The sequence below is a fragment of the Nerophis lumbriciformis genome, linkage group LG13 (assembly GCF_033978685.3).
Source record: "Nerophis lumbriciformis linkage group LG13, RoL_Nlum_v2.1, whole genome shotgun sequence".
Classification (NCBI taxonomy): domain Eukaryota; kingdom Metazoa; phylum Chordata; class Actinopteri; order Syngnathiformes; family Syngnathidae; genus Nerophis; species Nerophis lumbriciformis.
Window position 1 is genome coordinate 16,464,970 of NC_084560.2, and position 16,453 is coordinate 16,481,422.

At 40.7% G+C, this 16,453-nt stretch overlaps 1 protein-coding gene across 2 annotated transcripts in view; it reads right to left on the bottom strand.

Moving 5' to 3' along the window:
* Window positions 1-15,905, bottom strand: part of LOC133614001 (obg-like ATPase 1) — a 208,940-nt gene extending 193,035 nt beyond the window's left edge. For both annotated transcript variants that reach the window (XM_072914573.1, XM_072914574.1), the window contains exon 1: window positions 15,788-15,905. The gene's annotated coding sequence lies outside the window, so the exon portion shown is untranslated. The remainder of the gene's footprint in view (window positions 1-15,787) is intronic.
* Window positions 15,906-16,453: the final 548 nt, after the last annotated feature.

Consider the following 16,453-nt stretch of genomic DNA (forward strand, 5'->3'; position numbering starts at 1 on the left):
GTTCGCCTTTCAAATCGTTCGTCCTTTCAAAGCAGAATCATTCAGTTTGGAACGAGATTTCCATAGCAACTCCTCTTTGAGGGGTTTAGAATCACCAGCATCCAATAATTCTATGATCATCGGACCTTGCCGTTCCCAGTGGTTCTTTTCACAGTGGACAGGGGGACAAGGAGGAGGAGGACGCAAGGAGAGTCTCCAGTCTATTTCAGGCCATTCATCTTGCAGGCCCATTAGAATTCAAAATATTGCGACCTTCAATCACGGAGGATTTTATTTGGAGCCGTGGTGATCTCCACTCAAGATGGGCAAGCATTTTGCTCTAATCATCCTCCGTGAGTGGAGGCTGACAAAAACTCTTCATTCGGGCTCAAGCAAAATGCTCATTTCAATGCTGTGACAGCCGCTCAAGCACACAAAAACCAGGATGGTCCTGCTCCGGTTACATGATTTCAACAAGCAAAGAGCAGCGACAAATAAACATACACCAAAAGGAATGTACTTTACAGATGTATCTATACAGCAAATAATGCATAAGACAAAGACAAAAAAACAGCTGCTATAATCAGGGTTAATTGAATCAGCTTTTATTTGCAAATGTTTCATTAGGTTCTGCTATTTCACAAAAAAATATATTAAAAATATGGGTATCAAAAAGATTCAACTACAGCAGAACTACTAAGGTTAAACTGTTCCAGAAGCTGATCAACCTTTAACCTGTTAAATTTCAAAACAATGTTGTCCCAGATTTGTTCGCACTATAAATTGAAATAGTCCCATTGGAAGCATGCCAACCGCTTCCCAAAGAAAGCAAAGGAAAAAGACATGATCATTTCCAGGTTCATAAAACCTTTAAAGGGGAGCATTATCACAATTTCGGAATGGTTAAAACCATTAAAAATCAGTTCCCAGTGGCTTATTGTATTTTTCGAAGTTTTTTTCAAATTTTTAGCCATCACGCAATATCCCTAGAAAAAGCTTCAAAGTGCCTGATTTTAACCATCGTTATAAACACCCGTCCATTTTCCTGTGACGTCACATAGTGAAGCCAACACAAACAAACATGGCGGAAAGAACAGCAAGCTATAGCAACATTAGCTCGGATTCAGACTCTGATTTCAGCGGCTTAAGCGATTCAACAGATTACGAATGTATTGAAACGGATGGTTGTAGTGTGGAGGCATGTAGCGAAAACGAAATTGAAGAAGAAACTGAAGCTATTGAGCCATATCGGTTTGAACCGTATGCAAGCGAAACCGACGAACACGACACGACAGCCAGCGACACGGGAGAAAGCGTGGACGAATTCGGCGATCGCCTTCTAACCAACGATTGGTATGTGTTTGTTTGGCATTAAAGGAAACTAACAACTATGAACTAGGTTTACAGCATATGAAATACATTTGGCAACAACATGCACTTTGAGAGTGCAGACAGCCCAATTTTCATCAATTAATATATTCTGTAGACATACCCTCATCCGCACTCTTTTCCTGAAAGCTGATCTGTCCAGTTTTGGAGTTGATGTCAGCAGGCCAGGGAAGCTAGGGTCGATACTCTTCTCTTGATCATCTTCAGTGGCATAAGGGACGGTGTGAGCCAAGACATCCAGGGGGTTTAGCTCGCTCGTCTGCGGGAACAAACTGCCGCCATTGCTTGCCGTGCTACCGAGGTCCTTTGTCCCTGAATTGCTCACACACTCCGGCAGATTCAATGGGGGTCTGGCGGCAGATTTCTTTGACTTTACCGTTGGAAATGCATCTGCTTTGAGTGTCGCAGGATATCCACACATTCTTGCCATCTCTGTCGTAGCATAGCTTTCGTCGGTAAAGTGTGCGGAACAAACGTCCAATTTCTTGCCATTTTCACACCTTTGGGCCACTGGTGCAACTTGAATCCGTCCCTGTTCGTGTTGTTACACCCTCCGACAACACACCGACGAGGCATGATGTCTCCAAGGTACGGAAAACAGTCGAAAAAACGGAAAATAACAGAGCTGATTTGACTCGGCGGATTGCTTCCCGATGTGACGTCACGTTGTGACGTCATCGCTCCGAGAGCGAATAATAGAAAGGCGTTTAATTCGCCAAAATTCACCCATTTAGAGTTCGGAAATCGGTTAAAAATATATATGGTCTTTTTTCTGCAACATCAAGGTATATATTGACGCTTACATAGGTCTGGTGATAATGTTCCCCTTTAAGAACTGTACAGATCATGCATAGGACCATAGGAACAGTCATACAAGTAAGGTACTGTACAAGTAAGGTAGAGATGCGCGGTTTGCGGACACAACCGCGGAGTCCGCGGATTATCCGCGGTTCGGGCGGTTGAAATAAAAAAAAATTAGATTTTAAATAGATTCAGGCGGGTGGCAGTTAAACCAATTCGGAAATATATATACATAGTTAAATGTTGTTACCCACATACGAAAAACGAGCAGGCACCTGCAGCATATGCCACAACAGAAGAAGAAAAAAAAAAAAGAGATGGACACTTTTACGGAGCGGAGAAGGGACGCCTCGCCGGGGTCCGGGACCGAGGCCCCTTCCCCCGAGAGGGCCCCACCGGGAGCCGTAGCTGAGGTGATCCGCGAGAAGGGCCCGACGCACGTCCAGGGTCACAACCGCGCCCACCGCACGACACCCCGCCTCGTCCGCCTTCGCCGCGGCCGGCGTCACGCGCAGCAGGTAAGCAGCTTACCTGCCCGCCACCCCCGTGGCTCGTAACAGGGGTCACTCCGCGCGCTCCACCCGCGCAGCTTACCTGCCTGCCACCCCCGTTGCCGGGGACGCGTAACAGGGGTCACTCCGCACGCAGTGCGCTCACGAAAGGGGTGGGGCAAGCAGAACTGGCGCTGCGGGATGAACCGAACGCCGGGTTAAGGCGCCCGATGCCGACGCTCATCAGACCCCAGAAAAGGTGTTGGTTGATATAGACAGCAGGACGGTGGCCATGGAAGTCAGAACCCGCTAAGGAGTGTGTAACAACCCACCTGCCGAATCAACTAGCCCTGAAAATGGATGGCGCTGGAGCGTCGGGCCCATACCCGGCCGTCGCCGGCAGCGAGAGCCGCTAGGGCTAGGCCGCGACGAGTAGGATGGGCGCCGCGGTGCACGCTGAAGCCTCGGGCGCGAGCCCGGGTGCGAGGGACATCGCACCTCCATGCGCTTGGAGGTGCGCTCAGCGCGGCTCCCAGATGATTGCTGCATTGGATCAGTCTCCTTTCTTTAACAGGCAAAAGCTTTATAACCTCACTAATGCCTTGCATTGTCTATATTAGATATATAACAACGGGCGGGTGCGGGCGGGTGCGGTGTTGATTAAATGTTAATTCGGGTGGATGCGGATGGTTGACGACTTTTGTCATGCGGTTGCGGATGAAATAATTGCCTATCCGCGCATCTCTAAAGTAAGGTGTTAACCTTAAAGGGGAACTGCACTTTTTGGGGGAATTCTGCCTATCATTCACAATCCCTATGTAAGACAAGAACACATATGTTTTGTTATGTATTCTAAATCGTAAAGAAATGCTAGTAAGAGGTAGCTAACAATGACGGTAATGGGGATTCGCTCTATTCCGCCTATAAAGCGCTCTAAAAAACATTCAAACCTCCATCAACGTTTTATATTCATGCTGTAAGTATATATGTAATGTAGTAACAGGCACATAATAACATGCAATATTTACGTATTTTGGTCATTTTAAGCATTAAGACAGCGCATTGATTTCACATTGCATCACACCATTCGCTATTTCCATTAACAACAACTCATCGTAGCAGACTCCATGAGACGCAACAATGACTACTTTGGGACAAATGACGACGCAGAACCTTACTGAGCCCGAATATAATACTAGTCTTGGACGCTTAGTGATATGCCGATCCACTAAGCATTATGTAGCGCTATTTAGCAAAATCCTCACTGAGGTGTTAAAAAAAAATAAAAAAATTGTGTTGATCCTCGCAATGTCTCCAGGTCTTTATTGAATTTCTACGTTGACCAAGTTCTCGGTTTATGGCCACAACATTCTATTATACAAATGAGTGGCATGATTTGGGGCGGTATAGCTCGGTTGGTAGAGTGGCCGTGCCAGCAACTTGACGGTTTCAGGTTCGATCCCTGCTTCCATCCTCGTCACTGCCATTGTGTCCTTGGGCAAGACACTTTACCCACCTGCTCCCAGTGCCACCGACACTGGTTTAAATTAGGGATGTCCCGATCCAGGTTTTTGCACTTCCGATCCGATACCGATATTGTTTTTGCATTTCCGATCCGATACCGATACTGACCGATACCGGCCTATCCGAACATGTATTAAAGTTTAAAGTTATTTAGCCTACTTAGTTGTCAGAATCATGTTGAAAAGGGTTTTAGTACTCTTGATAACAACTAGCCAGCTGAATTAGGTTAGTTTGAATAATACACAATGGTTGGTAACAAGAAACTGACCTGTTTATTCAAGGATAAACACAAAATAGACAAAATTATACATGACAAACAGAAATGGCATCATTGAACTAGGGCTGGGCGATATGGCCTTTTTTTAATATTGCGATATTTTAAGGCCATATTGCGATACATAATATATATCTCGATATTTTGCCTTAGCCTTGAATGAACACTTGATGCATATAATCACAGCAGTATGATGATTCTGTGTGTTTTGATTGATTGATTGAGACTTTTATTAGTAGGTTGCACAGTGAAGTACATATTCCGTACAATTGACCACTAAATGGTAACACTCGAATAAGTTTTTCAACTTGTTTAAGTCGGGGTCCACTTAAATTGATTCATGATACAGATATATACTATCAGATATATACTATCATCATAATACAGTCATCACACAAGATAATCACATTGAATTATTTACATTATTTATAATCCAGGGTGTGGAGTGTCAAAAAGACAGCCAAAAGAGTTTGATATGAGAATAAATCTAAAGTTAAAATATAGGGTAGAAATGCACCCATTTGCAGGAAATGTAGTCTTGATTTTCAAAATGTTCTTTCAAGGCTTGCATGTCTACATTAAAACATTCTTCTTCATACTGCATTAATATATGCTACTTTTAAACTTCCATGCAGAGAAGGAAATCACAACTAAAAAAAATCACACATTTTTTCATATGGTATTGATGTGGAAATTTTTGCCTCGGCATTTTGATGGTGTGGGCGTGTGGCACCGAATGGAGATAAGCGTCTCGACAGACGTCACAATATTTGAACAATGATGACAAAAACTGTTTTCTCTGTCGTGTACGTGTGTCGAAAATTGTTATGCGCTTATTTTTTTATTTGATTTTGTGCGTGGCATAGATTTGCTATGCGCAGAGGACGCGTAAACAGTGCGCAATTGCACAGGCGCGCACCTTAGAGGGAGCGTTGCTCGCACGGCTGCGCTAGCATCACAGCTAACGTTAGCCGTGCTGCTACCTCTCTGCTCGGGGAGGACGTATACGTATGTGACGTATGTCGTGAGAGTATGTGACGTGTGTAAGAAGGTGCAATTGCTGTCTGTGAGAGGGAGACACAGGAAAGAGTGAGAAGAGCCTGTCGTGTACTGCCAGCAGCTAAAAGCAATTGCGTGAGAATTCACAGACCTGTGGATGTGTTGAAGGTGTGCTGGAAAATGCAGAACGGAAATTAGGGCGCAGCAGAAAAGTGGAATGTATTATTTAAATCGGTGCGTTGGAAAACACGGACCGGAGTTTTTTTTTTAAACTGGATCTGGTTCGGCATTTTCCCATGCCTTGCCGATACGCAATTTTTGGCAAATATCCCTAGTTTAAATGTAACTTAGATATTGGGTTTCACAGTCCAATCTAATTGAAAAAAATAATCATTTGACAGCCCTGGTACATTCGTTCATGTTATACAACTTATCCTAAAATTGACAACAACGGACAATAATGTTTCTTCCAATCTATCCATTTGCTCCTTGAAAAAGTGTTTGTTGTAAAGCTGCTGAGTAAAAGGTGACAGTGCTAGAAAGAGGCGGCACCAGAAATAGCAGAAAGTTCCCTTTAGCCAGTTTCTTGGAATGAGGTTTAAGCGTCCTGAGGCCAAATTTCTACGTGTTACACAATGGTGGATTAGTCTTCATGACAAAAGAGCGCTGTCTCGGTGATGCACGGTGTAAGCATTTCCACATCCAATTGCTGCAAAAACAAACATCTGGGAATATGGCCAGGTGAGCTGGCAGTGTCGCTAAGAACGGGAACACAAGAGTAGATGAGGTAGAACGTGTCTGTGTCTTGTTGTTTTGGGCAGTGCTGATAAAGCTACTATGGTCCTGGGACAACCATTCAACTGTGACAGCAAGCGGAGTCTCCTTTTAAGATCTGATAATGTTGCTATAGTTTTGTGAGTACAGTTAAATAATTAGGAGACTTCCAGCTATTGGACTGTCAAGCTGGAACAGAAAAGGGTCTTTTCCAAACTGTTCCCACGAGCTAAAATTGGAACAAAGTGGTTCGGTGGTCTGGCCCAACATCTAATCATCTAATTAGGTGTGTCATAAAACTTTACAAAGTACAGGTTTTATACTTCCTAAAGTAAACATAACATTGGAGTGTTAGTCTAGCATAATCCCAGTGAGGGAAGTACTTTGCAAAGATATCCTCTTGCGCCATAAATGAAGTCAATGTTCATAAAATGAACAGCTTAGTTACTTCTCCGACATTCACAAAATGCAGGTTTGGTCTGTTAAGTTCTTCTTCATTCTCACATGGAAACAGCTATATACATCACAGGATCAATGCCAGCTCCTAAAATATTTAGTACAGTGGTACCCTGGCTTATGAGTTTAGTGGTTTTGTAACAGAGTGCGTAACTCAAAGTACTCGTATCTCAAATCAGTGTATAATTAATTGAAATCAAATCAGTCAATGCTGGACCGCCAAAAAAACACAACAAATTAAACATGAAACATGCTTTTAAATAAGACAAACACAATTCTAGTTTCTACAAAAAAACAACTACAGTTGTTTTATGAAGCTATGTTATAATAATTACTAGGGCTGACTTGGACTAGGGGATTTTCATAGTCCTATCTGATTTGTTAGATTTTGCCCATATTCAGGATTTAATCAAATTTTTAAAGACAAATAAACAGATGTTAATATGTGTATACTGCCTGGTCACTAGGTTTTAGTAACATCACGTGTATGTGTTCTCGCACTTATACTTTATTTTAAAGGTAATTAAATAGACTTATAAAAGGAATACAGTCTTTCGTTAAAGTAAAAAAACAAATATCTCTTTTGTGTCTTTTTTTAACTCATAAAAAAAGGCTGAACCACAGTTTGTGAGGTTCTCAGCTCTCGTGGTTGCACAGAGAGGGCATCAAACTTGGCTAAATAGAAAAAGTAACGTCTCCATTTAGGAACCAGCAGAAGGGTCAAAATATATATATATATATATATATATATATATATATATATATATATATATATATATAAATATATATATATATATATATATATATATATATATATATATAAGTTTGAGATATATATATATATATATATATATATACATATATATATATATATATATATATCTCAAACATGGCTAAATAGAAAAAGTAACGTCTCCATTTAGGAACCAGCAGAAGGGTCAAAATATATATCTATATATATATATATATATATATACACATATACATATACATATACACATACATACATTGGGGACACTGTACATTCTATTTCAAAGCCAGACAATTGGAAAAAAAGTAATTACATTTGATAATATTTTACAGAAAGTCAAGAAATATAAAACAAAAAAATAGCAGTGTTGACATCTTTCTTTACAAAACTCAAATGTACTGTATAAACTAAGAAAGTCTAGCAGATTCAACTTTCCTGAGAATCATTAACTAATATTTAGTTGCATAACCACGGTTTCTGTGGCACATGGAGTCCACCAACTTCTGGCACCGGTCAACAGGTATTGCAGCCCAGGACAATTGTACTATGTTCCACAATTCCTCTGCATTTCTTGGTTTTGCCTCATGAACAGTATGTTTTATGTCAGCACACAAGTTTTCAATAATGTTAAGGTGTGGGGATTGTGCTGGCCACTCCATTACTTGAATTCTGTTGGTCTGGAACCATGATTTTGCTCGCTTGCTGGTGTGTTTGGGGTCATTGTCTTGTTGAAACACCCATTTCAAGGGCATTTGTTCTTCAGCATACGGCAACATGACTTCTTCCAGTATTCTGATGTACTCAAACTGATCCATGATCCCTGGTATGCGATAAATAGGACCAACACCATAGTACGAGAAACATCCCCATATCATGATGCTTGCACCACCATGCTTCACAGTCTCACTGTGTACTGTGGCTTGAATTCAGTGTTTGCAGGACGTCTGACAAACTGTCTGTGGCCCTTAGACCCAAAAAGAACAATCTTACTCTCATCAGTGTTCTTTGGCAAATTGTAACCGCTTCAGCACATATCTTTTTTTTTTTAACAATGGGACTTTGTGGGGACTTCTTGCTGGTAGCTTGGCTTCACATAGACGTGGTCTGATTGTTCCAGTACTCACAGGTCTGATTGTTACAATACTCACAGGTTTGATTGTTACAGTACTCACAGGTCTGATTGTTCCAGTACTCACAGGTCTGATTGTTCCAGTACTCACAGGTCTGATTGTTACAGTACTCACAGGTCTGATTGTTCCAGTACTCACAGGTCTGATTGTCCCAGTACTCACAGGTCTGATTGTTCCAGTACTCACAGGTCTGATTGTTACAGTACTCACAGGTCTGATTGTTCCAGTACTCACAGGTCTGATTGTTACAGTACTCACAGGCAATCTTAGATCTTCTTTGATCCTCCTGGAGCTGATCATTGGCTGAGCCTTTGCCATTTTGGTTATTCTTCGATCCATTCGAATAGTCGTTTTTTTTTTCTTCCTCGTCTTTCTGGTTTTGGCTGCCGTTTTAAAGCTTTTGATATCCTTTCAGCTGAACAGCCTATAATTTTCTGCATTTCTTTATAGGTTTTCCCCTTTTTTAATAATTTCTTAATCAATGCTTTTCTTCTGAACAGCGTCTTGAATGACCCATTCTACTCTGTTTTTCAAGAACAAATGCACAGCCAGCACATGCAGCGTCAGTTGCCTCGATCCTTAAATAAGGGCCACCTGTTTAACACCTTTTTTCCCCCCCCACATAATCAATGACCTCACTAATTGAACTCAGCACTGCTATTTTTTCTGTTGGTTTTCTATACCTTTACTAAACCGCAAGAAACTTACTTGCAGTGTAGAAGTTGAAATTCTAAGAAAAACAGTGATTTATAATAATAATAATAATATATTTTATTTGTAAAAAGCACTTTATATTGAGTAAACAATCTCAAAGTGCTACAGTGTATTAAGAAAAATAAAATAAATAAATAGATAATAAAGAAATAAATAATTTATTTTGATACAGTATTACTTTCTTTTTACCTAATTGAACTAGATTTACGCACTGAGTATTTGTGTACATACACAAACCCCATTTCCATATGAGTTGGGAAATTGTGTTAGATGTAAATATAAACGAAATACAATGATTTGCAAATCATTTTCAACCTATTTTCAGTTAAATATGCTACAAAAACAACATATTTGATGTTCAAACTGATAAACATTTTTTTTTTGTGCAAATAATCATTAACTTTAGAATTTGATGCCAGCGACACGTGACAAAGAAGTTGACAAAGGTGGCAATAAATACTGATAAAGTTGAGGAATGCTCATCAAACACTTATTTGGAACATCCCACAGGTGAACAGGCAAATTGGGAACAGGTGGGTGCCATGATTGGGTATAAAAGTAGATTCCATGAAATGCTCAGTCATTCACAAACAAGGATGGGGCGAGGGTCACCACTTTGTCAACAAATGCGTGAGCAAATTGTTGAACAGTTTAAGAAAAACCTTTTTTAACCAGCTATTGCAAGGAATTTAGGGATTTCACCATCTACGGTCCATAATATCATCAAAGGGTTCAGAGAATCTGGAGAAATCACTGCACGTAAGCAGCTAAGCCCGTGACCTTCGATCCCTCAGGCTGTACTGCATCAACAAGCGACATCAGTGTGTAAAGGATATCACCACATGGGCTCAGGAACACTTCAGAAACCCACTGTCAGTAACTACAGTTGGTCGCTACATCTGTAAGTGCAATTTAAAACTCTCCTATGCAAGGCGAAAACCGTTTATCAACAACACCCAGAAACGCCGTCGGCTTCGCTGGGCCTGAGCTCATCTATGATGGACTGATGCAAAGTGGAAAAGTCTTCTGTGGTCTGACGAGTCCACATTTCAAATTGTTTTTGGAAACTGTGGACGTCGTGTCCAGTACAGTATTTGAAGGCAACTTTAAATAATACACATTTGCTGGGATTTTCTTCTATTAAGTAAATTTTGACACAATGATCATGGAAGAATTTGGGTCGCAAGATGAGAAAAGTTAAGAATTCCTGCATTAGATAAGTAGATTGCACACATGCAGCCATGTGTGCAAGGAGAGAGGTCAGAGTGATGGGTCACCCATGATGTCAATTACTACTACTAAGTAAGGAATGGATGAACCAATTATATGTCCATGCAACTTCTCATTAGTACTACTGCTACACTTGAGTGGTTTCACTAGTTTCCAAATGAATGACTGACTTCCCAATGAAGGGAGGGACGATTTGTCTCAACCAGTCTATCACGTTGTTTTTGGTAAATTGCGCAATATTAAGTAACAAAGCTGGCAACCAGCCATAACATTGTGAGAACTTTCTGATGGGATGTGTTGTTCCATTAAAGAGGGGCGTGTCAACAGTGGTGTCAAATTTACACAGCAGGCGTGTGACGTGAGATCAAGGTCTAATTACAAATTGCACGGCTTCAGAATAGTCTAGAACTTCTAAAGATTGTTGTGAATACTGTTGCAGAATACTGCTAAAGAAGGGTCTCTTAATGAAATGAGGGCTTCCAAAATCATACATGTGCAATGTTGGGTCAGACTACTATGCAATGTTTCCACTAAGCCTGGTGATGTATCAATGTTATTGATAAATTTGAGTTTTTTGTTGCAGCCGATTTAAAAAAGATGTTTGTTTTTTTGCTCCTTGCATACTTTTTGCCCCCAGGACCTTATTTCCTTAGAGCACACCTACAAAAAATGGCTAATGCTAATGCTAACGAGAATAAGACGTTGTCAGTAGTTTGGTTTTGCGGCAACAGGCGTGGAACAAATGACTGCACGCTGCAAAGGCTGTTTAAAAAAGGCAGCAGCACAACAAACTTATCCCTGCACCTGAAACCGAACCTGAATGTGAGAAAGGCAACTCTTTACGAGGCGAACAAGAAAGTTACAACAAACTCTGGCTAAAAATCATCTTTCTGTGGATGATGGAATCATTTACAGCAGGTATATATGATGATACCATGTATGATGAGAAAGAAGCGCAGTGGAGAAGGATCACTAAAGCAGTCGCTCCACACCCCCAACAGGATATCCACTTACTGAAACTACAGTCCTCTCAATGTTTTACTTGATTATTTATTCGCATACAATGTGTAATACTACATTTTTATTTACAGAAGTATTTTATTCAAGACAGAAGTTTTAAGTTTGCACTTTATTAATCCTAATGTTGGAATTTTTTATTTTTTTTGACAAGTACTTAATTCAAGACATATACCTGTATATAGCTCTGAATTTAGTTCTTTGCAAATTCTTTGAAAATAATTCCATAAAAAGTGCAATTTGTCTAAAAAGAACAACATTATTCAAATTAGAATTTTGCTAAGAGTAAGATGCAGTGTCATTTCAAACTACCGTTTTTTTTCGGACTGTAAGGCGCACTTAAAATTCTTTAATTTTCTCAAAACTCGACAGTGCACCTTATAACCCGGTGCGCCTAATGTACGGAATAATTTTGGTTGTGCTTACCAACCTTGAAGCTATTTTATTTGGTACATGGTGAAATGACAAGTGTGACCAGTAGATGGTAGTCACACATAAGAAATGTGTGTAGACTAGGGCTGGGCGATATATCGATATGAGCGATATTTTGCGGGTTTGTCTCTGTGCGATATAGAAAATTACTATATCGTGATATTCGAGTATGCGTTCTCACGCAGTTGCTTTTAGCTGCTGACATTACACTACAGGCTCTCCTCGCTCTTTCCTGTCTCTCCTTCTCACAGACAGCAAGCGCACCTTCTTACACACGTCACATACTATCACGACATATGTCACATACGTATACGCCCTCGCGCAGCAAAGAGGTAGCGGCATGGCTAACGTTAGCTGTGATGCTAGCGGTAATACGAGAGAAAGAAGGTGCGAATCTGGTAACAAATGAAGGAAGAATTAATTCCCAAGAAAAACAGCAGGGGGTCCATCGTCTGGCGGGGGTTTGGCTTCAAGTGGGAATATGTCGAACAGACAACCGTAATTTGTCAAGTGTGGGGCGAAAGCGTTGCTATAAAAAGCAGCATTACTGCTAATATATAGCATCATTTGAAAAGTCACCTGCTAGAGAATGAAGAGTGCTTACTCCGCATGTCAACATCTCCGTTCGGTGCCACACGCCCACACCATCAAAATGCCGAGGCAAACATTTCCAGATCAACACCGTATGAAAGAAATAGTGATTTTTTTTAGTTGTGATTTCCTTCTCTGCATGAAAGTTTTAAAGTAGCATATATTAATGCAGTATGAAGAAGAATGTTTTAATGTAAACACATAGAATCATCATACTGCTGTGATTATATGCATCAAGTGTTCATTCAAGGCTAAGGCAAAATATCGAAATATATATCGTGTGGCCTTAAAATATTGCGTTATTTTAAAAAGGCCATATTGCCCAGCCCTAGTGTAGACTGCAATATGACTCATGTAAACAACACCAACATTTTATATGTTTCATTGAAAATATAGAACATTACACACGGCGCTCAAAAATCTATCAAAATATTTTAGTAGGACTTTGGTAAGCTATGAAGCCACACCGCTTGATGGATTGTACTGTGCTTCAACATAAGAGTATTATTATGGTGTGTGTATAAGGTAAGGCATATTATCTGGTGTTGTGTTTCGCAATATTATGCAAAACCAACTTTTCTTACCTTCTGGTACTTGCTGATCTGTATTTGCGATCTGCATAAGTCCTGAAAATGTGCACACGTCCGCCTTTTTAGTCCGACGCCGTAGTCGATAAGCTTCTTTTTCTCTATCTTCTTGTTATGTGACATTCATCCTCCACTGTTGTCATTTCTAATATAAAGTAGTGTAAAGTAAACTCAGTAAACTCGCCATGAAAGCACTAAAACATACCGGTGTAGTGAGTTTACATTATTCACCCAAGGAACTTTAGTTATTAGAGTTCCGGTAGAACGGTTTTTCACGGGACACATTGCGGGCGTGGTTGTTGCACTAGTGAGCCACGGATGAGGAGATGCTGCTCCGTTATTGATTGAAGTAAAGTCTGAATGTCATTAAAACAGTTAGCTCCATCTTTTGACACTTCTTCCACTCCCATCCTTGCACGCTACACCGCTACAACAAAGATGTCGAAGGTGAGCCACGTAAATAGGACCGCCCACAAAACGGCGCATCCTAAAGCGACTGTCAGAAAGTGACTTGAAGATGATGTGTAAAACCTCATCTATGCAACATTTTGACCAAAGAACCACCATCACAAGTTATGTAGACCAGGGGTGCCCAACCTCTTTTGCACCACAGACCGATTTAATGTAGGCATTATTTTCAGGGACCGGCTTTCCACTTGTGCCAGATAAACACAGCAAAAATAAGTGCATGAAAAATACAACTCACTATAACGCTGAATTAGTGGGAGCTGGGCTTGTTTCTTTGCAATGAGATCCCCAGCATGTTGATAGTAACCTGCTGGGGACTGGAAATCAGCCTTTGGCTACAATATGTCACATTTATATTTTACATTTCATTAATGTGCTTTGTATCATGTGACAAAGTTATAACAAATGGCAACTTCCTATGAGGAGTTTTATTGTACATCTATAAACAAACTTATTGGTGTGTCTAGTGGGACAGGCGAATGCTAAGTCGGGGAAAATTCAGTCGTTAATAAATTATTTAATGTTTCTCTGCGGCCCGGTAGCAAATGCGTCAAGGACCAGTACCGGTGGTTGGGGGACCATTGATGTAGACCACAAGGAAGTCTTTTACATTTAGAAAAAAATCCTAATAATACGCCTTATTGATTGATTGATTGATTGAGACTTTTATTAGTAGGTTGCACAGTGAAATACATATTCCGTACAATTGACCACTAAATGGTAACACCCGAATAAGTTTTTCAACTTGTTTAAATCGGGGTCCACTTAAATTGATTCATGATACAGATATATACTATCAGATATATACTATCATCATAATACAGTCATGGAAGTAGTTTGACATGTACTTTGGTATCAGGGAGGTGTAGCGGATTTTATAGACTAGGCTCAGTGCAAGTTGTTTTACTCTGTCCTCCACCCTGAGCCAGCCCACTTTGGAGAAGTGGGTAGGAGTGAGGTGTGATCGGGGATGGAGGTCTAGAAGTAATCTGACTAGCTTGTTCCGGGATGTTTGGAGTTTAGATTTGAGGGTTTTAGAGGTGCTAGGGTACCAAAAGGTGCATGCATAATCGAAAAAGGGTTGAACGAGAGTTCCCGCTAGCATCCTCTTGGTGCTTTTATTGACCAGAGAGGAGATTCTATAGAGAAATCTCGTTCGTTGGTTGACCTTTTTGATTACCTTGGTTGCCATTTTATCACAGGAAAGATTAGCCTCTAGAATGGAACCTAGGTAGGTGACCTCATCTTTCCTGGTGATAACAATGTCACCCACTTTTATAGTGAAGTCATTGACTTTCTTAAGGTTGATGTGGGACCCAAACAGGATGGATTCTGTTTTACCCAAGTGTATGGATAGCTTGTTGTCAGCGAGCCAGGTGCCAGTTCTACAGAGTTCAGCACTGAGGATTTTCTCCACCTGTGACTTGTCCTTGTCTGATACCAGGAGGGCCGAGTCATCCGCAAACAAGAACAGTCGCATGCTGATGACATGTCGTTTATGTATACTAGGAACAGTAAATGCCCCAATCAATATACTGCATTGGGGGACTCCACAGCTTACTGAGAGGGGGGGGACACGGTGCCGTTCACCTCTACCACCTGTTCCCTCCCCTCCAAGTAAGATTTCATCCAGCCTTATAATCTGGTGCGCCTTTGTATGCAAATAGACCTGAATAGACCCGCTCATCGGCAGTGCACCTTATAATCAGGTGCGCCTTAGGGTCCGGAAAATACGGTACTAGTTTTTATAATTTGTTTTGAATGATCTCTGTCATTTGTACTCATCGGTTTCTTTAAAAAGTAGTAGAAAGATATCGGGGAAAATTGGAAATTAATTATTTTGTAAAAAAATCTGAGCTTTTATTTTTAGGCCATATCGCCCAGGCTTAGCTGCATCTCATCATCTTAAAGCAGCAGGACATCTTCTTTGAGGTAGAGCCTTTCTGTGGGAATGTGAGGTTTGATCAGGTTGTATTAATTGTGACTTTTATGTTGATCTCTGCACCCACCCTGCTAACAAGAAGTTGGGCATAACTGAGGTGCACACTTTGAACAAGATACAGTTCTTCAAAGGCCTCGAAATGATGTCATGTTCCCTACATTTCCGCTCGCACGGAACCATCGCAAGCTGCACTTTTTTTCCCCCGATGGTTTGGAAGTCTGCAGAGCCTTTGACTCACGTTTCATGGAGAAGATGTCACAGGCGCTGCTGATGTGGGACAGGAAGGCATTTCCCAGGCTAGCGCCTTTCACTAGGCCAGCGATGTCGACAACAGGAAGGAACACCGGGATTTTGCTGCAACATGGCGAGTTCAGACAAGTACAGTCAGTGCTTGGACGTCTGTGGTCACACATTCTTAAGCTTAGTCGTTTACATGAAATGTTTCATTTGGTGGAGTACAATTGTGGAAGAAAGAGTAATATTGCTCCGTCAAATAACTTTCACATCCACGTACATATGATGAAAAGTTATAGTGGGCTGTAGATGTTTTATCTTATATATAGAAAAGCTAAATGTACAGTATATTGGGTGGTGTACATTATTATTTTCCATGATTTACCAATATCGTAAATAAGGAGTAGGATTAAGTATGTTTTCCTTCTTCAGCTACTATTCTCCCCCCATAGTTATTGTGTTAGTTATTCCATACAGCTATTCATTATCTTTACCGCTTGTTCTTATCAGGGTGAGGCATACTTGCCAACCTTGAGACCTCCAATTTCGGGAGGTGGGGGGTGGGGGTGTGGTTAAGAGGGGAAGAGTATATTGACAGCCAGAATTCACCAAGTCAAGTATTTCATACACACACATATATATATATATATATATATATATATATATATAT